Below are 25972 nucleotides of genomic sequence, written 5' to 3'. Positions count from 1 at the left end.
TTAACGTCGGTAAAAACGGCACATTTTCCGCTTCGCTTGCGCTCGCTAACCCCTAAATGGTAAATTAGCGTCAGTAGGCTAGCCGGCTGGAAGGACCTTCGATTCGTAGCGTTAACGTACAATGCCAACAACAATAAAGTAACGTTCATTATCAATACGATTTAAAAGTCAGCTGGAAACATAAAAGTCATGTTACAGTATACTTACATGTGTACGCGGTTTGTGTCGGGCTCCTCGCCAGAATCACCGCAGTCGTCCGCCATTATCCAAAACTTGTGAAGTCAGACGAGCCGCAATGCATTTTGGGAAGTTGAGTAGATTTAGCAAGGTCCGCTGTACTCAGAAATTCTTGCCAATGCAGTATACATCCGGGCATTTCTCGCGTGCACAAATTCACATACTATTGTATGTGAACGCACTACGTACTCAAATTTACGTCACAATTAAGTACGAGTAGGACGTTAGTATGGCATTTCGAACACAGCCGAGATCTATGATCTATGAACCCATCTTTGACCCTCTAGCAGAACTACGACCAGCCATTATAAAGCAGTTTATAGTTGTTAATGTTGTGTCAAAAGGTACTGCATTTGAACATGTTACTGCGCAAGTTTCCTGGCTTCATCCCCATCCGGACAGACATTTTTATGGAAAGCCAATAGAAGTTTGGAGCTTGCAGGGAACAGACACGTCATACCCAGCATCATTTCTGCCTGTTGAGCGCATTGCTGGGAGATGTGTGGTTAACACATCCACTGTGCATTTAAGCACAGAAAGGGTCACTGTAGTCATGCCACTATGCACAGTGGTTGAGCTCTAGGAGACTGTGATGTTGTTTGCATGAATGTACATTTTACCTTTGTGGCAAAGCCTGATTAAAAGTACCGTAATTGTTGAAGCAAATAGTTTTGTGTATCTTTGAATGAAGATGAAATTAAGTTATATCTTTGAATGAAGATGAAATGAAGTTAACACCTTTCAGAAAAATGTCACCTGGGGGAAAACTCCCCCTGCTACCCTGATTTGCATTTGTATAGCTCACAGCATTTTCATTTACATGTTAAAGCCTCCCCTAGGATTACGGGCAGGGGGGTCATGGGGGGACAACTGCCAAGCAAGGCCCACGTCAATTCCCGGCAATTTACGTCAGTTTTCGGTGTTTCCTGCAAATTGCCGTTTGCAGTCGTAAACCTGAACTTCCACGTCAATTTACAGGGCCGCTAACTGACGAAAATCCCACTTTTCATGCAGTGGCTACTGTGGTGCTAGTGCATCACTTTACATTATCTCAAAAAGGTAAACCAGTCATTTCGGAGAGAGATGTTTGAATGACACCAAATAAATGCATTGAGGCAGAGGTACTTTTCAAACGTAATTTTGTTTGTAGTCCCATTGGCTACCTGAGAAAAATACTCAAACATACACAACAACAAAACGATAATAAATGTCCTGAATGTATCCTGAACCCTTCAGGATGAATCTGCTCTGAAGTCTGTTGGTACAGCAGCTGATACATTCTGTATCTCTTGCCAGACGGCAGCAGGGTGTACATGTTGCGGTGGCTTTTGTCTTTTAATATCCTTTGGGCTCTCTGTATTCACCTCTTGTCAGCAGTATCACTGACGCTCGCTGGAAGGGGCATAATGATGTTCTGGGTGGTTTTAATCACCTAGTAGATTCCTCCTGTCCTGGGATCTACACAGCCGATGCCAGTTTGTAATGTTTCCAGTAAGGATGCCTTCTATTGCTCCTCTGTTAAAGTTAACAAGCACTTGGCTCGGCCATTTTGCCTTCTTAAGTTTTCTTTGAGAAATGCAGCTGTTTATGAGGGATTTCTTTTCAACATGATGGAGAAGTGTGATCAGCATTTCAGGTTTTAAAACTGTTCCATGCCAATAAAATATTAATTGTTGACAGATTCATATATTTATAGAACATATTTTAAATCTATATTTTGCATTTCTACATCACAATTTCCCATTATCACAATTAACATTTATATAATGTTATATTATAGTGTTAAGGTGTATTTTTGGACATATTTTAAATTTTGGAAGGAAAAAGGTTGGGATCAAATCATTTTGGGGACCCCCTGCTGTAACTCTGCAGACCCCCTAGGGGTCGTGGACCCCCTGTTGAAGATCTCTGATGTAGAGAGTGGTGGGTGTTTGACCCGTTTACTATAAGCTAGGATGCAGTAACAGGGAAATATGGTCTATACTGTGTCAATATTTTCCAGTGTATTGTTTCCTGCGGAGATGATCTCATTCTTTTATTTCATTCTTTTTATTTCATCTGTAAAACAAACTAGCCTGACATATTAGAATCAATGTTATGAGTAGGTAGGCTACAATTATCAGAACTGAATGGGATGACGAGAACCAAACGGCTTTCAGTGTTATTAGACTGCGCTACCTGTTTTGTTTTGTTGAGTTGACATTCGCACTCTGACTCCTGAGGTTTGCTTGTACTGTGTATATTTTTCAATTTAGATTCAAATCCGGGAAAAGTACAAAATATTACATAAATGCCCATTTTTTCAGTGACATTTTGGCTCCCACTGTGACCTGACTTCATGCAATAACTAGACAAAAGACATCCCTCTGTCTGTGCATATCTCCCTCTAACAGAGGGTAACAACATCACCATGACAACAGGACAAGGCGGTATTCGACAAAGCTCGAATATTTGCCCTGGACAGGCGTTGCTTTTCCCCTCAGCCACTCAGGTATTTCCTCTGCAAATTGTTTTGTGTCAGTGTGGCTTCATTACGGAAATATTAATCACACGCATACATATTTAGGCAGTATTTCACTGTAGAAGCAAGACTTTGAAGTGAATAATTATAGAGGATTCCACAGCTTTTCCCTCCTTGATGCTAGGAGACGGGATAGTGCTGCAGAAGGGAGCAGCTAATGTGTCTCGTCTCTGCTGTCTGCCTCACATGAATGTAGAAATCCCGGAGGCCACAGATAAGTCTGCAATTTCAGGATGTAAAGCTGAAGTGAACCGAATGATATGGTGAGAACAATCAGCAACGATATTGGATCTTTTACAAATAACAGCATTCCCGCTTGTGCATCTGGCAAAGTGCTTATTTGTTTTTAAACTCCCTGGTCGTCTTTCAGGTGAGTCTTTGGGTCTGTTAGATTTCCTTCAAGCTGTTTGGTTGTCTTCTTTAAGAGGTAGCCGAGACAGTTTTTGCTCTTTATACACTTTAGATACAGACAGACGAGCAGTAACCCAGGTTTTTGACAAACTGAAGACATCATCAGGCAGCAATCCATAACATCTCTGGGTTTCTAATTCCCTCACTTCCCCAAACACACACACACACACACATACACACACAATGCTAATTCCACCTCACCTATCTCTCCTTCTATGGTTTATTTATTTTATCAGCTCAAAGGACCGAGGGAATATGTACATAATTGATTAGTGGAGTGGATTTTCTTGCTGGTGCATGGAAAGGCCTTTCAAAATGCAGCATTATGTCATACATAGTGTAGTTTTTTTGGGGGGGCCAGCCCTTGGACATTTGCGCTTGCTCCACTGAGAGTATATAATTGCTGTTCCAGCCATTAGACAAATGAAAACATCCTTTCTGAAAAATGATTGTGAATGATTATTCTTTGTGTGCGAGCAGGATTTCAGACTGAAAACGGTCCTGCGTTGTGTGAGGTAATTAAATGTAATCCAGGAATTCTAGTATGTGTTGCAGTGTCCATATTATCTGGCGTTGCCAGAACCAATCCATTTGTTTTCTGCCTTTTAATGACAGGTACCGAAGCTGTAATGGACACGGCAGATGGCACATTAAATCCACTTCACAGCATGATGTGTAGCAGCTCTCCACAAGGGAGAGAAGCAAATTAAGAGGGCGGATTTGAATAGGAAGACATGCTGCAAGGAGGGCAGATGTGATGTGGCAGGACAAAGTTCATATGTTACAGTATTAATGTACAAAGTTGGACACTGGCACTACGCTCTATCTATACTTTATGAAGAATACTGCAGAAAAGTCTACATTGTGTGGTGTGCAAACCAGCTAATTGGTTATAAGGCTTAGGATAGTTTGATTATAGGGAAGCCCACTCTCTTAACAGAACAACACCACTGTATTACATTTGCATAACATGGTTTTTGCTTAGTACTACTAACGCTGTAATAGTCTAACTGATTAATGTCATCTCTGTCGGACTCAACAAGCCCTTGAGTTGTATAAGCGGTACCACATCTAGGTCAGAAAACAGTGTGCTTGTCAGCTTTTTCTCCCTTTTGTTCAGCCAGTCTGCTGCTGGTACGTGATTTTATAGCTCATTTGTCGTGTCTTCAAAAAACAAACGATTCAGGCATGTGGGTGGGGGAGCTGTCAGAACTCATTCATTTTTACATCGTTTACACTCGTGCTCATTTTTTTCATTTATACCAGGATGAATCAAATTAATTGCTCTTCAATCATTCCAGTACTGTTGCACCACTCAGTAGAACCAAGATCACAATCATCCCCCCCCCCCAACAACACACACACACACCTCAACTAAGCAAATTAAACAGGACAAGAGAATAAACAACACATTTACTATACAATTTTAAAAAAGGAAACTCAGATACACTTTTGATGCGAACTTAATTGAGAAAAGTGTGTATTTCAATAATTTAGAAAAATACTGAACTGAAAATACTGAAATACAAAAGATGTTATGTACTTCCCAACACTATTTCTTAATATATTTAAATATTATAATAAAAATATTATACTTCAAGTTTATTGACTTAAACATTATAATTAACTTATTATAAATGAGCTACTTTTTAGTAGTCTCTTAAAATTGTACTAGAAATACATCAATGGTATCTACACCTTTCAGGCATCACTTAATTCAGATACACATATAAAAGGGAGAGGCTTTATTCTCACTTCACAGTCCATCTGGCTCTGAAAAGGGGATCACATGTGAATGCAGCCAATAGATCTGGAAATCTATTGAACAAACACGATGTAGAACTCAGTGACATATATTAAGACTATCCCGGTAGAAAAACGTTCTTTCAGTTGACCTATCCGTGCAAAGGTGATGAGTAAGTTGAACTCTTTTTATATAGTCTTTCTCTCTGAATCATGGCCGTTTGCTTTCACCATTTATTTTCTGTGTGGGCAAATATACTTGATTCTTGATTTCCAGCTTCGAGGAACCTTACAACAGTAACTTGCAACACCTGTGCTTTTTGATCACACCACTGATGTCTGGCCAATGGTTTGCAAATTGACAGTGCCTATCTGTCAGAATCAAGATTTGCAGACGACATGGTTATATCTATTAAAGATGTGGTATGTTCCTTTCTGTATTACTTAAAGGACTACATACGGTCCCTTACTTCCTGACTTCTCTGGGGGGGAAGGGGGGGGTGTGAATAGTTTTTCTAGTTTTTGTTTGTACAAGTAGAGAGGAAATGCCTCTATCATATAGTGTGTTGTTTCACCAGTATTCAGCCCTCAGTGTTTCCCGGAGACAGTGATCAAGAGTTCTGCCATTCAGCGTTTCCGCGGAGTAATCCGTCTACATTTGTGTTGAGCTATATTGTTGACGCGAGAGAATGAAAAAGACATTAAAGAAGGAAATTTATCTTTTTGAGAAATCTTCTTCTCACTTTATACAGATGAAAGCGACAAAAAAAGATTGTGCTTTACCTTGTTCCCCCTGGTGTTATCAAGGGGACGGTCTGTTTTTCATTTCTGAGGCTTTCCACATAAAAACATCTAGAATGAGGGATTCAAGGAATTTTCCAATTTTGCTTCCGCTTTGTGCTCATTAACAAACACATTTCAGTCTCACAGAACAAAATGCATCGTCCTCCAACCAAATGTATTATTCCCACACACTAACAGCACTGCAGTTTTCTTTTGCAATGGATGGGTGCTGGCCCTCTGGTTAGCAGCTTAACTGTCTGGAGGTTTCGATATAAACCTGCAAGGATGCACTCTGGGTGAAACATTTGCTTCGAGACCTCCCTGGAGATCTGTTTATAAATGGATGAGAGTCATTGACCAGGACTTTATAATAGTGTACATTTCAGATCAAGTGACACAAACCATAAAACAGCCACGACTCAAGGCCTCTAATATAGAGCAGCTGTCTTCTGGCACAGTCTTTGTCCCTCTGCTTTTATATGCCTCTGCCTTTATTAGGTATTGCAGCAACACTTAATATAAGCATGGCGATAAATGCTGTCATTGAATCAGTGTAAATGGCAGTGATCTTGATACCGAGGCAATTCTAATGGAAATGTGCTCAACTAAGACTCTGTTTCAGTTAATTGATTCGATAAGATGGAACTTATTATATATCTTGTGCTCAAGGATTTATAATTCCATCAAATGCATGACTTTAGCATTAGCATTAGCATGACTATTAGTCGTAACTGTGATGGCAGTGTGTGCTTATTTTCAAAAATCTAATGAGATGACAATATTTTTGTATTACTCTACATAAGCCTCAAACGCACAAAAATAGCTTTTAAACTGACCCTTAACTGTTTTTTAGGTAGCTCAAGTTTCACTTTGTGAGCTAAATGACTTTCATAAATCAAGATTATGAAGTCCGGAAGCCAATCTTGTCACATTGTTGTTAATGCAATGGCAATGACAAGCATCATTAATTGAGGTTAGCTGCCTCCCAAAGGGGGCTTGTTTTCTTGAACTACTGTCACAGTGGCAACACAGCTATGCATCTGCCACTCATCATTTCAGTAAAAACAATTGTGACTGATGTTTCCAGGGACCCTATATTGCTGCCTCACCTACAGAGGAGTCTACATGATAAGAAGGAGAAGAAGGCGGACAAATATAATGTCAGGCTGCTAATGAATCCTGCTTGTATGTATAGTCGTGTTCCAGATATCATTCATCATAGTTGCTTTATTTTTGAACATTCTCTTTGCTGCAGCTAATTTCTTTTCCTTTACTCCGACATCATTCCATCATCCAGACCTCAATTTGAGCGACAAAATCATTTTATTTATTTTGATAATCATGTGTGTTATTGTCTTCAATTCCGCTAATGGACAGTTCACTGCAAACTTTTTTTTAAGCCACTGCTGTGACGAGAGATAACTAGTATTAACAAAACATTGCAATTTTATTTTATTTTTTCGTGAACATCATGATCTCCCCAGAGCTTTGGCAGTACGGTGTTTAACATGCAGAGAGTAAGATGCACATATGGTGAAATATAGTGCTGGAAAATGTAAAGTGCATGTGTGTGGGAGAGGTGACTGCGGGGGGGGGGGGGGGGGGGGTTTATGCCCTTTGATATTCTAATCTAAATGAAATGCTTGTGTACTGCTGTGTAGTAATGAAATGGCCAGAGACAATTCTGGCTTTCCTCCTATTTTAGGGCTCCCACAAGCAAAATTAGCTGTATTTCCTGGACAAAAGCCAGCAAAGTAATTACAACACCCCCCTATGGCCTTGTTGGTACATTTACTCAAAATACTGTGGACTGAATTCTGTGTCTGACAAGTGAAAAACCTCTCTGGAAATGAAAACTGTGCCCAAAAAACAACCAAATGTGCTATGGCTTCTTTCTAGTTTGAATATTATGCATCGTGCAAACACATAGGATGTATGAATAATTGATGCCTCTCTGTCTGTTACTGTCCCCTTTTCCCTTCTTTCCTTCACGTGTTGTGCTCTGCAAATTTCCTCTCGTCACCGTGAGTGAGGAAGGTGCTCGGTTCTACGGTTGTTCTTGCTTTTCTCATGAAAGGTCACAACATTTTGAAGAACCAAGAGCAGCTTGTCTTCTTCGGGGGAAGCTCAAATCTTTGGAGGGATTTTCTGTCTGTGAAAGCTCCAGCATGACATCATTATGCAGCTTTTCAAGGAGTTGGAGCGATGACAAACATGACTCATTCATGCAATAATGACTGCGAATCGTGTGATGATGAAGCAGGGAGGATTTATGCTGAAGGTGATTAATCTTCTTCTATTTCCAGCTTTCACTGACCTTTGGCACCATTGTCTTTCTCACGCTGTTTCTCCAAATCTCTTTCTCATGTGTGACAACTAACACTCTCTTTTCTTTTCTTTTTTTCTCCTAAAGAAAGTGATCCAACTTGCAGGTTAAGCATGCAGTTGGTCAAGTGTGTTGTTCTGTCGGCACCATTACGATTCTGCAGGGGAAGCGGGGATATACAATAAAAACTGAACTCTTAATACAATATAACTGTCTAATCACGTCGTCCCTCACCTCATCCATTTAGTTATTTTTATTTTTTCATTAAAAGAACTCTTTACTCAAACTCTTATTTACACAAAAAAATTGTTATAATGTTCTACACAACACTGCATGGTCTGCATTAATTCAGAGTAGCTTACAGATGTGCTGAAGCTTGAAACAAAAATGCAGTAATGAGCTAGGAAGCTCCTCTAATGACTGTATGCGGGTATGGAATCAACACTGTGGTGTCACAATTTGACCTCCCTTCAGCTTGTTTGCCCTGAAGATAAAATATGCTTGAATACAGAGTATGAAGGCTGCTTTCATATTTAAAAGCTGAACCATGTTCATCTCAAATGATTTGGATTGCATTTCCTGTCTATAATCATATTTTCAGAATCTTAAAATTCAGAATATATTCTTGTTTAAGTTCTCTGAGGGGTGTGATTTGGGATGCAGGCCTCAAATTCACAGACGCTCAGACCAAAAATGACAAGCAGATGCTGTTCCATTCTCATATTAAATCCCATTGTAACATCTCTGATGGATGCCATACAAGCTTATCTGGTCAGCACACCCCTTGGATGCTAACAAAGCAAGCCGCTGGGTGACGCAGAAAGGGCAACACCATCACAAATATGCCATCTCTTCCCTGAGTGCATAATAATCCTCGGTATGTTTCACAAACATAACTGCTTTTTGACTGGCGTGAAAAAAAAACCTCTCCCTTCAAGCGTTTTATTAGATTAGTGGAGTGGAATGGTAAAACAAGTTTAAAAAACATTATATTTAATTTATTGAAGGGCCAATGAATGCATGCTCACAGGCTATGCAAGCATCTAGATGGTAGATGGTTTTCCGAGCAGGAGCCGATACATCTTCTAATGTGATCCATTTGCCGTAGCATCATTGTCAGCGGCCAAGCAGTGAGGAAATGTAACGGTGTGTTGTTGCAGTAAAGACATATGATCCATAATCCTGAGAACGTGTGCTGTGAAATGACTTCACGCACTCTCCAAAGGAGAAAAGATGGCCATTAAACCATACCTGAATATATATCACGTCAGACAGTTGTCTAAATGATTCATTTCATCACGTGTATTAAGTCATGAACGATCTTTAATTCATGACTCAAGATACTACAGAGGCTGTCAGCAAAAAATACGAGTACATGATGTTGGATTACCAAGGAACACCTTTTCTTTCTATGCAAGGAGCCGTTAGAAAGACTTGAACATAAACCAGCAGATCCGACCCTTCCTCATGTTAAAACAGCAACACGGTTAGACTGTCATTTTCAATAAGACATTTAACTCCAAAGAAATCTCCTATTTCCTTGTCCCTGCGTGAGCACAGCCTCGCTAAAACCACCATTGTAAAGTGAAGTGCTCATTTAAATATAATCACATCTCATTCTTGTGCTCTGCATTTGCAAGGCAATTTGACACACAACTGTGCAGAGACCCTTTTAAATATCTGATTATCTCATTGAACAAGATTCCCTATTTAAAAATCTATTTAGATGGAGGGTGAACAGTGTCAAAAACCCAGACCAAGTAATACATTATATGATGATTGTTACTGTGATTACATCTCATTGGATGAAAAGATGTGCCTCTCCTAGGATTAAAATCAGGAGAAGGTAACTTGTTTCCATTGACAACACCATCAAAAGGCTCATCCTGGTCCTGATTCACTGATTATAAAATGCCCAGAGGATACTGATAATGAATAGAGGTTAAATTAGAATACAATCCTCCTAATATGGACATGAGAAGTGCTGTGGTAACTTTGACTGTGCAACATATTTGAATTATCTATGTTATGTTAAACGTGTTCTAAGCTTTATCTTATTGTTTCAACATGAATGCACACTTTATTATCACTTTATTAGCAGTTCAATAAGTAATGTACTATATTTTTTTGCAGCTACTGGTTCTAATGCGATAACAATGCCTTGTTAAATCCAGCCCCCCACAACACAATAGTTAATACAATTACAGGATCTTTCAAAATCGAGGTCAAATGTATACTTTTAAAGATTTTTTTGTTAAAAGCTATTTTATACGTGGCTTCCATTTACTCGAAAATTATGGACAGTAAAAACAAATCTGTTCCATTAAAAAAAAACACATTTCTTTACTTTCCACCATTACATCAGGTAAGGTATAACCTTGATCTTCACAGTGACATTTAAAACTCTTTACTATGTGATTTTGAAAAAAAAAAATTAAATTGGCCTAAATTCACAATCTAAGGATTAAAAGCAAACCAAAAAACAAAAAACAAAGCTTATCTCCTCTTGAGATATAAACTTCCAGTGACTGTTTTCAAAAAGCTGCCGTCCCAGCTCTTCTTTCTCGTCTTCAGCATTCTCATCTCTTTAAAATCACATGATAAAAGCATAAGGTTTTGAGAGCCAAGGGACTACAAAACTTTATTATCCATGCCCCAAAGTCCAGCGGGTTGGGTGTGGTGATGACTTCATTATGTTAAGAGAGCAGTAGAAGCCAGTCCAGGGACATTTTCTGATTGCCGTCCCCGGAGTGCCTCTCCTCTGGGTGGAGTGGAGGGCCCAGCTGGACACTGTGGAGGGATGTGAATATGTGTGTGAAAACAGATGGGATTCTATGTAAGCCAAGCCTATGGACAGCACGCTACTTGGGTATGTGTGCATACAATAGGCATGCGGATATACTCTAACCTTGTATATTGTAGTACAGACACGTTGGATGAGCAGCACTATGTGAAATCTCAGAGGAAATCTCAGCGTGGGGCTGTGTAGCCTTACAAGCAAAAGAGGAGCTTCTCATCTTGTACCGCATTATGCTGCCTGCCTTGATCTACATTCGCTAAAGTAGTTGACAACTCCTCAAACACAGTGGTTTATTCCCAGCGTAGCTTTGCTCCAGATGGATCAGACCAGTGAACCAGATAGTGAAAGGCTGGGATACACTGTGGGACAACTCACCACAATAACCCCACAGTCACGCTCCCCTAACTGACGAATGAATAATGGCTTACTAACATGTTGTGCTGAATTTCTGCCATGCGCCAAGAACATGAGCAGATGGGAGACAATGTGCCGCTGTTCCTGCACTTTTCCTCTCCCAAGACGGAGAAATAAGGGAATGGAAAATGAAAATGTTGGGACTAAAGACAATGCTCACAGCTGGCTCTACACTGTAAGAATGCTTACTTCCCAATGATTCACCATTACCATTAACCAAGTGTCACTTTTTGGACTGGCCTGTGTCCCACTTTTTTTGCTGATGTTCAAGCCACGGCCAAGACCTCCATACTTCTTTCATGCTTTAGTCTCAAACTGGAGATGGCGTTTTAATATTGTTAATGTGATCATTTTTTGTAATAGATTGTTAATGTTCAGCAAGAGTTCATCTGCCACAGCTGCGTAGCATCAAAGCGCCATCTAATTCAGCAGTGTCTTACTGATTTAATATGTTGGCTGGAAGTGTGTGTACCTAATTTCCTTGGGAGCCATAACTTCTCTGAGGCTTCCAGTGATTACCTGCTCATTGCAGACTCTGCAATCATCCTCAGGTTCAACAGACCGGGGTTGAAAATAACTTGTGTGTGTCTCCCTTCTTAGCCCGTCTGCCTGTGAGCTGATATGCTGACGAATGAGTGACGATTATGGCTCTCAACCCAAAATTGGCATCGTTGGGTCGACCGGGAGCTGGGATTAGGTTTTGTTTATGAGTGAGGTGACGATGGACCAGGAGATCGACAGTTGAGTTGCCATCCGTGGTTATGCAGGCACTGTACTGGAGTTGTAGTTGAGCCTGAAGGCAGAGTTCAGGATTAAACTGAGCAATCTATGTTCCAAAGATTGCTCATGGCCATTAGCTCTGGGCAGTGGGGCAGTGGAAATTCATCACGCATCTGTGTTCACCCTCAGGGACGGTGTAAGGAGCTCAGATAGAGAGCTCGGAGTTAAATTGCCCCTCCTTTCCATTACATGTAAAAAAAATACCCAGTTAAGGTTGTTCAGACATCTGATTAGCCTCTCTCAGACAGCCTCCCTGTGGACAAAATCTGCACATCCAAACCAGAGGAAGCAGGATGGACCACGTGCAGTCTGGGCTGGGGAAACCTTTGAATCCCCCAGGTTGAGCTGGAGGACGTATGATAAGGATACCTGGTGTACTTTGCAAAGCCTCTAGCCCTGAGTCTTGCACAGCCAAACCTATTTCCACAGCACTGTCAACACTGACGAAAGGTCTGGCTCCACATATTGCCATTCTTGTATAGGGAGGGGAAACAGTGATTGTTTGTGTTTCCTTAAAACCAATCACAATATTGGACAGTGGTAAATACTGGATGCAGAGACGGTGCCCTTGCAACATTTTTAGGCTAGTGGGTTAATTTGTCTTGGGCCTACAGCTATCCAAGGCACAGTCTGTGGTGTTAGCGAGAACATCCCCGACCGTGATGGTATGAAGCTATAAATAAACTGCAGGAATTAACTTTTTAACAGATTCTAAAACTGCATCTGTTGCCAGAAGAGGGTAGGTTGTGCTGACATGCAAGTTAAAGCTGTAGCTGCATTTTTCATTTTGTTTGGTCGGGAGAGAAAAGCCCCGTGATGCTGTGATTTTCCAAATGATGCAAACCAAAAAAAAAAAATAATGAAATTAAATGAAAGAACTGCAGAACAGGTGCAAGACTCCGGTGGGACGAGGGGAGGTGGACTCTGTTTACATTATTCAAGCTTGGTCTCAAACATAGCCACATTAAATAGACAATGTTTCCCTGATGTTGATTTTTTTTTAATGTTATGATGCCAGCCACATTATCCGCCCAGAGAATTCAGCAGCGTTTTTGTGGCTGCCATTTACATTCCTCCTGATGCAAATTTAAAATACGACACGAAAGGACTTTTTTTTCATATTTTCTTGTGTAGCATAAATAGACTATGCAACGGCTGCGTTTCCTTGTGCAACTCTGTGTTGCAGAATGACAATAAACGATGCTTGAAGTCCGTGGTCAGCGGTGCCAATGGGGCACTAATTGCCAGCTGCAATTTGTCTTCCTGACTGTGAGTTTTATTGCAGAGCAGACACATTTTTATTCAAAACAATGTCTCAAATTAAATATCTAAAAATTGTGGGAACTCCTATAACCACCAGGCTCACTTCAGACTTTTAGTTTTGACCTATTTCACAAAAGACATTGTCACAGTACGACAAGTAAAAAAAGTCAATTGTGAAAAAAGGCTGTGGCAGAAAGCGTCTCTCATCTTATATTATTCTGCTGCTGTCTTTTTCATACAGTACAGTCATGCTGACAATGCTGACACAAGTGCTGTGTGTTATGTGTTCTCTATATTTGAGTCAAATCTGTTCTGTTCTGTTGTGCTGTACAGACAAATGTCCTTCTCTGCTGCATGCTTTTGAAAAGGATTCACTGACTTACGGGTTAGTGTAGATATTATATGACTTGGCATGCAGTAAACCCATTTGTCAATATGAATCAATCTGCTGCAATATCAGTGACTAAATTCATGAATTAATTAAGGCTCACCAATGACTATAAAATGGAGAAGACGATAACAAGCCATCTCATTTCCATAATCACAGGTGGCACTTTCCATTTACATTGAAAAATACTTTTTCAAAATGCATCCATATGGTTTAACCGTATGGCCTATAAATCAAAACATTTTTTTTCTCTCCATATTATTTTATTTGATCATTTTAAATCATTTTAAGACGAGTCATCTGTACTTGCATGCAAAGCTCTTCATTTATATCATATTCATCACATTAAAAAAAGTATACAAAAACAAAATAATAATCCCACACATAGCACTTATAATAGCCATAATTGGTCCATCCCCGACCAGACACAGCACATTTGCAGCCAGCATGTCAGTGATATTTGATGGAAACGTTTTTTTCTGTCCTCCTGTCGTCCTAATGGCCACATTACTTTGCACTTACTCTACAGTAAACATCACCACAACAGTGACTTCGATCAATAATCTTTCACTTAAATTCATATGGTATATTTCCAAATATACTAAGGTATAAACATAGTTAGGCTATTGGTTATGTTATATTGTTATTTGTTTGACTACAGCGTGCACCCTCCCAGAATATGAGAAAAGAAATCCTCCCTACAATGTGTTCACTGGCAGGGCGCATCCTCACACTCGTTTCCGCGCATGCGTCAAGAACGGAAGCTCTCCTGATTCGACCAGCGACTACACAGCCCACTATATTGCAAGGTTTTGCATTACTAGCGCACCAGCATCTGCACCTGCCTGCTCTGTTGTTGTGGTTGGAGCGCTGGGAGAGGTCATTATTTCGCAGGCAGCCGTAGGTGGAGCAGGCATTTCCGAGACACCGACAGAAGCGTGTAGCCTCAGCTTCAGCACCACAAGATTGAGGAAAGCGTCCGGATTGAGTCGATTTTCACTGTTCACCGTGGGTCAACTGAACGGGAGCGCACCGTTTTTTTGGGGGGGAATACTTAGTGAAACCAGGCGCTGCACACAGTTTGAGGACCTGCAAGAGGTGCCATCTCCAACAGTTTAAGGTGCGTAGCGTTAGTTAGTTGGATGGTGTGGTTTGTCAACTGGATGCTTTATTTCCCCCCCTTTGCTAGCAGCTTGGTAGCATTGCACTTGCTGCGCTGACAGACCTGCTGTGCAGCTAACATTAGCTTAGGCGAGGTCCGGCTTTTCATTCATCGTTGTGTGCCAGTTGGTCCCCGCACTGAAAATACTACTCCTGCACAATATCACAACACGCGTCCTGTATAATACGTGCCCGAGCTGGGCTAGCCTCGTTAGCTTAAAATCTCAGCGTCGCCCACTCTTGCTAACGTTACTCCGAGCACTGCTATCCAGTGAGCCCAGTGCTGAAAGCCTCCTCCCGACGCGTTAGTGAGAGCCTGTTGGGCAGAGACAAGCTAGGCTGCTAGGCTAGTGTCGTGGCTAAGCTAACTGACGCCGGCCACTTTCAACTGCTTTCAAAATAACGGCTCCCACATCTGCATTGGAGGTTGTCGGCTCTTTGCTAATTCCCAGTTTCTGTCCTCGCGCGAAGACCGTTGAGTTTATGTACCTCAACGCGCTTAAAAGGTCTTTTTTTTAATCATTTTGCCTCTTTTCAATTCTTGCGCACGGTTGAAATCACTCGCTTTGCTTAACGTTACAAGTGATACTAATCTTTTCCAAGTGTTTTTGAATCATTTATTGCGCCTACGTGCTATACTCGAGGGCTCCGAGCCGCGGAGACCACAGCCTTGCCTTGCCTCACTTTGCAAGTGTAACGGTACTTTTATTGTCAAGTCTCTCTCTCTCTCTCTCTCTCTCTCTCTCTCTAGTCTTTTCACAACGAGAACAATTAGGTGGCAAGCCCGGCACACTGTGTGTACAAACACACAGCTCATTTAAACGTTGGCAAGTGTCAAATGTCCCTAACTCTTTACATCGCGGCCAACGACGTGCATTCAGAGTTTGCATACCGGCACTCAGCAAATCTGTGGTTCATCCGTATAGCCGCTGTTCAGGCGGCGATGCCTGTCTTCTGTCTGCCGCTGTAGGCTATACACGCTGGCGTATGTGGCTCGTTTGTCCGCTTATTCATTAGACGACAAACACGTAACGTTGTATAATTGTCAGTACAGTTGGTATGTGTGTTGTGGTGCACTCCGCATTCAGCTGTAGACCGGACCACAGCTTGTGTGAGCCAGTGTAATGTGCCACATTCTCTTCCTGTAACTTGAGATGTGGGGGGTCTCAGATGCCTCTAGGGGTCACACATAGTGGCTGTATTTAGAATATGAACTTTTGATTGGCAAGGAGGCATGCTCAGACTCAATGTCAGGGCTGTGTGGGTCTCTGTCCTTTACCCGCCTATATGTTTTATTTTATTGGCCGGGAGAAGGTGCAGCCTGCAAAGAGTTATGCTTAAATAATCTAATCATTTATACATGTTTTAAGTGAAAATGACTTTATGTTTTGTGCTTAGGCTCTTTGCCCTTTTATGTTTTAGAGACGAAAGAAATAAAAAACATAATATGGCGGAGAGTGTTAATATTGAATTAATCCGTCAGTTGTTTTTGTTACGAGATTAATAATGTTGTCTATAAATTGTTGCACTATGGGGATTAAGGTGACCTCTTTAAATTCAAAATGATTAATGTTAATGTTAGCAAATTCTCACATCTGAGGTTTGATGTTTTTGTATTTGACTATCTAATTAGTTGTCAATTATCTTTTTGATAATTTAATAATAATAGTAGTAGTAATAATACATTATTAATATTATTATTATTATTATTATTATTATTATTAACTAACGACTTTGGACTAGTTCAATATGTCCCTCATTTGGTTACTCACAATATATTTTGTGGCAGAATAGTATGAGTATAAATGTATATGTAATTTCCCCTAACAAAAATGATATAAACTCCTCAATATATCGATTATTAAGGCAGACAAGGCAAGAGCTGTGATTCCAGGCTGCCAAGTGCGGACAGACTCTTCTCTTCCCTTTGAAAAAAAAACTGCATATGTGTAACACTGTATAACCATCTGCTTAAGACCAGCTTTTATGCAAATGCTTATTTGTTTAACCTTTAGGATATTTTTTCTGTCATTTTACAGTAGACTACATCCACATTTAGGATTATTCTGTTATATTAGATTGCTAAGCATGCTTTAGTAATCAAGTGTTGACATTTTGTAATTGCTGTTTTTTTAATCACTTTGATCCTCTGGGCAAACTGAACAAATAGGTTTGACTTTGGAAAGAAAATCACTTTCAAGCTGGTGTCAAAATGATCTGTCCCTCATTGAGCAAAATGTATTTAGTGTTTCTGAAAACACAATTATTTTCACCTAGTATTGAGCCCATTTCTTCTCATTCAATAATACCACATTCCATGGTTTGATGTCATTATGCATTCAAAGTAAAAAGCCTGGTTCAGATACCCAGGCCACCTATATGTAATCATCTGAATGTTTTGGCTCGCTTACTTTATGTCATTCGCAGTAAAGCCTGGTTACTGTGGATAAGAAACAGCCATAATTTATGGGTGAGACTATGCAATCAATGGCAGTCCAGGGTGCATTGTGTTCTCTGTCTCCTGGGAGAGGAAGCGATATTGGCTGAACACCATGGGACCCTCTGTTGTTGTACTGAAGCTGAGCTTCAAGGTAGCCATGGTAGCCCCGCTTACTGGAGCAGGATTGCCTTCTCTCACTCCAGCTCTTGCACAAATGTTTGATACCGTTAAAGAGATGAGAGATGAGGCAATAGAAACAACACAAAACAATCAATAGTTGTACTCACTTGTCTACCGTATTGATTTTAACTCTCCTAACCCCAGGGTTTGTATTATACGATGCTGCAATGTGGAACTGCATTAAACTGACAGCAAACATTCTCACCAGGTTTTTGGTTAAGTTTGTATTTCCTCATCTTGATAATACAAAGATTAACACGTTGTGGGTTGTAGGAGGCAGTTGATGACTTCGCAAATTCAACTCAATTTGACATTGGCAGATGTTGAGATGAGCTACATTCATCTGCTCTTTCCTGAACTGTTTATACGACATTATTCCACACTGGACTATAAAGACAAACAAAAAAAACATAATAGCACTTTGTTGTTTCAGGAGGGACAGTAAAGTAGATGATCCAGCAATGCTTGAAAGTATAGTGTCAGCAACAGCTTGGTGCAGCAAGAAAGAACGAGGTTATTCTCTTAAGTTTCTTTTCATGTCCAGTAGTTGGCCTAATACCACACCCACAATGCCTGGCAAAAGAGCTTCTTGCAGTAAATGTTTATATATTGTCACAGTCTGGCTTTATTCCCTGTAGGACTATCGCTAAAAAAAACAACGATATCCTTCCATTACTGTGTGGGTGAATGTGGTTAAAAATAATATCACCAGTAAACGGCTCAAGAAGCTTTGCAATTCATCAGTAGTTAGGCCGCTATTTGGTACTTTTCTTATGAAGCTAATATGATTTGAATAAATTAAAAGTGCAAACTTTATCGTGTAGAAATATTTAATCAAAATGTAATGTCTTATGCAGGCCAGATCTTCTATTCACGTTGGAGCTACATTTTTATCACTTTTTCCCCCCGAAACTATAAGATGCTTGTCCTAAACAAAAGCTGCTAATAGATCTGTGTAAGGTTAACTTGATTGTGTGGTGTCCAGGTCATGAAGTTTCAAAGGAAATGTTCCCTTTATGCTGCATTGGTTTACCATTGGCTGTGTTGTGTCATGTTGTTGTCATGCAGTATTTATCTACATTGCATCTGCTTGTGGTGCATTGATGTAATATGATGTTGGCTGTAGTAGCTAATGCAGCTTGAGTGGGCTGATTGCAGCATTGACTTATTAAGCTTTTAGCATAACAAAGTACCTCTAAACAAGACAGTCTATTTCATGTAATAAATAAATTAAATAAAGAGTAAAACAAGGTGACACTTATTATTATTGTTGTTATTCTTGTTATTATTATTATTATTATTATTATTATTATTATTATTGTTGTTGTTGTTGTTATACATTTTGAGCACCAGACTCCTAATTTTCTGCATTTTGTATGCACCAATTCATGGTGGAAATGTCTTTGTCGAGGAAAACACAAAATTCCGGCTCTCAGGCATTCTGTATTGCTTTTTAAAAAATATTTATTCTCTTCTAGATAATTTAAGTTTATCCCTGTTGAGGCAGCACACAGGACAGCCTACTCCTTCATCGTTTTTGGTTTCTTTTGTTTGCGGATGTGACCTCTTTAAATATACATGTGGCATGTAATCGCTTCCATGATACATTATGCATTTTGATTAATTTATATGCCCTGGACTTAAATAGCGCATGTGTTTCAGAACATGTGAAACGTTCTGCATATCAAAAACATATGCCACAGAAGCGGGAAGTGGAAGCTGGGAAGCCAAAAACTCACTGAAAACACTTCTCATCAGACATGAATCCTACCATTCTGTGGCTTATTGTTCACATGTTTGAACTTCACCACCTCTGATGAAGAGCAGCTCACAGCTGCTTTCCCAAGCTTTGCACTGGGAAGCATCCTGAAGTTTGGAGACGCTCCCAAACAGAGCAGAGAGATCTAAAAGCAAGGGGAATGCAGAACAACGACACAGATAGAAATATCCCGTATTATGTAGGCCAGAGTAGCCTATTTGATACAAGATATCCCACATTGAAAAATAAAAGGCATTGTCCCTTACTGAATTGTGGTTATATTTTTAATGTTTTTATCAATGTTATTTCTTTACCGTCCCTTCCAAATTCTACGGACTTGAGTGAAAGTGTTTGTGATTTTGTGACCATTTTAATGCTATTTAAGTGATGTGAGAATATGGAATATCTACAGCAAGGGTTGTGGTCTTTAATCAGTCAGTTTAAAGTATGACATTTGCTGTATATTAAATATCACTTTTTTATGTGTAGCCTTTTCAAGGTCTGCTTAACTTTTTTTAATATAATCATCGTGTTTAGTGACCTTCATATGCTTTTTTACTTGTTTTTTAACACAATTTATGGTTGGTGACAGAATTTCAAACGATAAACTTTTGTGGCATGATAACCACAGGGACTACGGTACGGCATAAGGCCTGGCAACTCAAAGTACTTGGCTACGGCTTGGCCTAATTCAATTTAATTCAATTTTGTTTTATTTATAGTGTCATATCACAACAGAAGTCATCTCAGGACACTTAACACATTGAGCAGGACTAGAATACGCTCATGATTTTCAGAGTTAATACATTTTCCCAACATCACCCAGGTGCAAGCGTTACACTGACAGTGGCTTAAAAAAGGCAGAAATCTCGTGCAGTCCAGGCCCTTGGGTTTGCATTTGGTGTTGATAGTAGTAGTAGCATTAGCAGTAGTGGTAATATCAACAGAAGCAATAGTATCAACAGTAGTAGTCCATGGCGGCAGGCACAGGGGAGCCAAGCCTAATAGATCAAGGGTTTCAGGCCCATGAGATTGGTCGAGGAGGGTTGATCTTACTAACTGACTACTGGTATTGTACTCAGATTTTGCTCTTTGTTCATTATATCAGAGGTTTGGACACAATTCTGTTTGATGTTAAGGCGATGTCTTGGGAGCATAGAATCCTGGGAACATGCAGTCGATGTGCTCACTTATTCCCAAGTAGCTTCCAGTTGTTGGAAATCTTTAAAAACTAACAGAGCATGTAAACCTCTTTACACAATTAAAGTTGTTATTTGATAACAACTTTAATTAAGGGGTGGAATTACCTGTGATAAGGTTTGAGACGGATCAGTGGAAGCACACATGGGGAGAGAGCAAAGGAGTTTAAATCTCCGGAGAACTGAGAGAGTAAAATTTCTCAGTGGGCAGACAGCACCTTTTCTCATTGAGATGTTGTAACTGGAGCATGATGCCAAGCTGCTGCCAAGATTTTTCACTACTTTTTTAATGATTCTCCCCGAGCCTCCCACGGATGTCACAGTCTCTGGGGGGAAATTATTGATTTTGACTGAATTATTCATACAATTTTTCTTTTGTTGGCCATTGGCCTTGTTGGATCTGCCGGTATGAAGTGACAGCAGAGCCTTTCTTCACAATTACAAGCAGAACCACCTCAGCTGTTTCACAGAATGTATCCAGCTAATGAGGATGATTTCATTGACTTCATAGCTGGCTACGTTTCACTCCAAAAAGTTATACATGCGGACTTCGGAAATTTACATTATGATAACTAAAGGTATTTTTTTTGTTTATCAACACTATTGCCCTATATATTAGGCTAATTAATTAGTCTCTTTCAATAATATTGTATTTGCAATGACACGGCTTGTTCCTCCAGTATAGCCCTATTCGCACAGGGCTAGTATCACATGGGGATGCTCTATGCTTTCCTTTTTCTTCAGCGACGAGAGGCTCCCTCATACAGAACACTATAGGCGTTTGTTTTGAGCCTGTTGAAAGATAAAAAATGCTCTTTCTTTCGCTCTTTTGATGGATTTGAGTTGCTCTGTCTGTATATGGGTCTCCATGTTGTGTTGGGTGATGAGCCTCCCGAATATGCACCCAAAATGCTGTCACAGCATTCATTTATAATTTCCAACGCATGCATCTTTTTGAAATGATGCAGTACATATATATGTAAAAACTAAGTCTGTATTTTACTCTGACATATTGATATTATCCCCCAGGTGTGATCTCAAGGCTCTGCGTAACCTCAGCTCATGTTACAAATATGATACTATTTGATATTTATATTATCAATATTTTTATATTATTTAGGTTCATTTATGTTGACATACTCACAAATACTCGCTCTGCGGCGAATGGGTCTCCATGCTGTGGAGCGAGATGAGCCTCATTGATTTGCTCCCAAAATGCTGTCAAATGTATTTTATAATTGCCAATGCCACCTCCATAATTCTCCCCCAAGAAAGGGTCTGAAAAAACATGTGGGGGAAACTATAAAAGCCTTGCCAAAAAAAAACAACAAATCATTGAGATGCAGATTCACGTGGGACTAATATGATGACATGACCTCTCTGTTTGGTGAAATATGGTAGATAATTTGTGATGGAATTTGTACTTCACAAGTTACTGACAGGATTAAGATCCCAGATGATCCAGATGGTCCCCAAGAAATACTAGTCCTACGGGAATATGGCTTTAGATAGTTGGGATATAACCCCAGACACTTTTACATCGCTTGCTGTTATAGCATGCAATATGTATTAACTTGCTTATCTTCCTAAAATCACAATATTACTTCCTGTATTTACACTACCAACTGTAATTTATTCCTGGTAAAACATGTGTGGGTGTATTGCCAGCCATGGATTGGAACTCGTCAAGGCTGTAGCTTACAAACTGCTTTCTGTCAGGCTCAATAGGGAGGAGATGACTTCCATGGAAACAGGCGTCGGGTGACTTTTGTAGTTGTAGCATGTAGGCATCAATGAATGGGTGCGGGACACTAACAATGCAGTTTAGTGAACTGTGCATAATTGTGTGCAAACATTCACTGTCATTCTCTCGCACAGTCACCATGAGAGGTCACGTTAACACACGTCTGGCACTAGAACATTCCCTCTCTGTGACACTGTCCTCCGTTGTGCTGCCTTATTGTTTGGATTCTATCAAAAACAAATCTGTGCAGAGTCTTGCTAGAGGCCATTTAAACGTTTCTCAATTGTTCTGTCCTTCTGAAGCCTTCTTGTCTCTCTCATATACCCACCCCCACCGTAGGCTACATCTGGGACCAGTGTGGGCCCCCAAGTTTTGAACCAGCCTCCTCCACAGTATGTGCTCTTTCTTGGTGCATTAGCTTGTCTATTGATACATGAATGAGTGCCTTCACTCGTCTTACAGAACATCTATATGCTGACCAGGAGCGACTCCAGGATTTGACGTCCAGGGCTTAGCCTAGAAGCTTGTAGTGGGAGGCTCGGGACATATTCTCTCATATGCTTTTTCATTCATACACATAGCTTCATGTAATTTGAAATGAACCTCTTAACTCAAGATAAGATAGATCTTTTCTATAAATAAACCAAAAACTGGGGTGTTAAAGGCTTAGAATGTGCCAGCTGCTTACAGATTTTCCAAGAAATGCCTGACAGTGCAATGGATGCTTACACTTTTCAGTGTCTTCCCAAAAAGTATCCTCATATGTCTGTGTAACCTGTCGAGGATGTACCCTGCCTTCGCCCAATGACAGCCGAGGTTGGCCCAACCAATAGGATAAGCCGTTACAGATAATGGATGGTGGATGTTTGTGTAGGTTGCTTCCACGCATAGTAGGCTAACTTGCCAATTAAGATTTGTGTTTCACTTTAAAAAATAGCTCAATGGTAATGATCAAGAAACTGTAGGTGATGACATGAAATAATGTGCTTTAATTGTTTCAAATGTGCTCATATTAGCTGCTTTCTCTTTGGGAGGGGTATTTTTTTAGCAGGAGGGGTATTTTTTTAGCATGACATATTTGCAGTTTCCGTTTTTTTCAGTCAAGCTGTTGAATGTGATGCTAGGTTTCATGTCACCTGAACAAATATCCATATAACCTAGATTAAAGAATGTATTGATCCCTGCTGCTATTTTTCTGTTGAATAACACGATGCAAACAGTTGTGTGCTGAATGCTGTGAGGATTATATTAGTATCCGGCTGGCTCTGCAACATATTGCTCCTCTGGGGTAATACAGATTACCTTACTTTATATAAGAGTTGTAATTTCTCTCTCTGCCTTGATCTCAACCATGGGGAACTTTTTACCTGAAAAACAGCAATGTCAATGTGCAGAACTCCAAATCTAGATGTTCTAGAACTTGTGTTTTAAAAAATGTTGAACTTAACTTTTTTTTTTTAGATATTTCTCAGGAAACCTCCATATAAAAAGATTAATTTATTTCCATCTTGAGCTGAAATTGTCATTGTTGGTGTCGACTGTGTTGACTGTGTTGTGTGTCTCATGGCCATGACATCCATGACTACAAGAAGTGGGGCTGTGCTCGAGCTAATTCACGGCATGAGCACAGAAATAATTACGCTAGCAAGGCCAGTCATGCTGACTGGTTGAACATCCATTTGGACATTTAAGGAATGCACTCTCATTTGCTCCTACCTCTTACAATTACTCACTTGGTAAATAGAATGGCTCCTGTAGCTGCCGCTGCATATCTTCAGGCTCTGTGTTACTGGAAATAGTTTCTTCAGGGTGACATTTCAGCTTTGCAGTGATGTGAACCTTCCACCACAAAACACACACAAAACAGCAGTTTACAAGTATATATTTTTTTCATATAATTTAAAATCACAAATTAATTTTCATTTATATTCTGTAAGTCTAACGAATGGGAAAAGTCACATTTATAATACTCATAAATGTCAGAGGTATTTCTAAATTCATCTGAGCGTTTGCCAATATAGAAATAATACAAAGTTTTAAAGTTTTGTTATTGAGTATCATTTTGGGCATAAAGAAACTACAACATTTTAAAAGGTTGCATGTTTGTACATTATTTAACTGTTTACTCCCTCACACAAAACCCATGCCTACGATCACTATCATTGTCTACTATCATTTATACTACTACTGTCATGGGTCAATCCCAAGGCATTAATTGTGTTAACCTTTGACTTTATTGCCATGGCAAATAATAATAATATCCAGGCTTGGAATATAGATCCTTTCACATTCGGTGTGAGAGTTGCCGTAGTTGCCAGAATTGTTGACTATCAGTTGTTTTCACAGTGTGGATAGAAATTGCTGTGGGTGATGGAATTTTTTTGAGCCTAAATTTAGTGTTTCTCATCAAATTGTGGCGTTTAATATCCTGAGTTCCTTCCTTATAAAACTTTGCTCCATGGTGCTAATTGAAGTTAAAAATTCCAAAGCTCCATTTAAGACCCTGCTCCTAATCTCTGTCAAATAAGTAAAGGGGAGAAGATTTCATAAGATCAATGCTTAAGTAATTGAAACAATTATTTTAAATCGGATCAGTTTGGCACACAATGTGATTGCAGTGGAAAGCAGTCCTCTCCTTTTGCTTTAGCCATTTAATGTTGACATGGATACATTGCTGTTGGTTGTGGGACAAGAATGTGTCTTTAATAGCCCTCCAAAGGGATGTTTGAATGACATTTGTGCATAGACATGCATTTGGGAATTAACTTGGGAGGTACCTCAGTGTTCACCACACAGTATGCTTTGACTGCAAAATCCAACTTTAACAGGTAAACCTTCATCTTCTGTTTTAAGATTGAGAGGATTTTGGTGAATCAAGATGAGCTTTTGGTATTTTTACATCGTTTTTTTTTACCCTTATTTTATACAGAGCCCATCACAGTCACCGCTATGTTCACTTATACACATCATAAATAGATTATAATGACAAAAAACACAAATATTGTTGCTGAATGTGATATGTCCCAAATTTGAAAAGAAGTGTAGTTCATAGTGAGAACTCTTGGAATGATAGTAATGATGAAGTTTTGCTGCACTTGACGGCTACCATCTTGGCACCTCATCATACCCCTCCCACTATTACATATTACATTAAGTAAACATTAACCTTCAAACAAAGATGGACTTTATCGGAAGAAGCAGAACAGGATCAGGGTTTTTAAAATGCGGTGTAAAACACACTATTTGACAGCCTCGCAGGAACAGGACTGTTTTAAACGCGTCTGACATGTCCCGATTTAGGATTTTTATGGACACATTCCATCCTAACCAGTGACAGGTGTTTTTTAGAAGTCGTGGCTTCAATATTGTGTTTATTCATTTTTGCAGTGTGTGCATTATATTTTTTTAAAGGTGTTTGAATCCCTAAGAGAACATAAATGCTTTAAGAATTTCACAGGTTGTGCTCTACTTTGATCAGTCTATTTTGGCCGCTCTGAGAACATGGCTCTGGAGAGCAGCGATATGACAGGTTGAGCCTTGACTTCTGCTTTCAGAGACTTCCTCACTGTGCCACGCAAGTGTGTGCATGTGCTTAACTCCGGTCTGAATCTGGGTCAATGCAGTGTTGGCATATTAACTTTCCATAATGACAAATGACAGGGATTGTAGTCACAAACTTAATGTCTTATGGTGAAGAAGCGCTGATGCCCATTTTATGCAGTGCAAGCAGAGTGCAAGCGACTCTTGAATATTTTTATCTTTCACAAATATGTATGAATTTGCAAAATGTCAGTGCAAGAATAGGAAAAAATAGTTTTTTCTC

At 39.8% G+C, this 25972-nt stretch overlaps 1 protein-coding gene across 1 annotated transcript in view; it reads left to right on the top strand.

Annotated features, from left to right (window-relative positions):
• Window positions 1-14491: 14491 nt before the first annotated feature.
• ctnna2 (catenin (cadherin-associated protein), alpha 2) overlaps window positions 14492-25972 on the top strand; it is a 263054-nt gene continuing 251573 nt past the window's right edge. Inside the window, exon 1 of the mRNA XM_084005035.1 lies at window positions 14492-14786. The gene's annotated coding sequence lies outside the window, so the exon portion shown is untranslated. The remainder of the gene's footprint in view (window positions 14787-25972) is intronic.

This window comes from Eutrigla gurnardus, assembly GCF_963514095.1.
Source record: "Eutrigla gurnardus genome assembly, chromosome: 3".
Classification (NCBI taxonomy): Eukaryota; Metazoa; Chordata; class Actinopteri; order Perciformes; family Triglidae; genus Eutrigla; species Eutrigla gurnardus.
The sequence above is the reverse complement of the archived record's forward strand: the minus strand, read 5'-3'. Positions and strand labels throughout refer to the sequence as shown.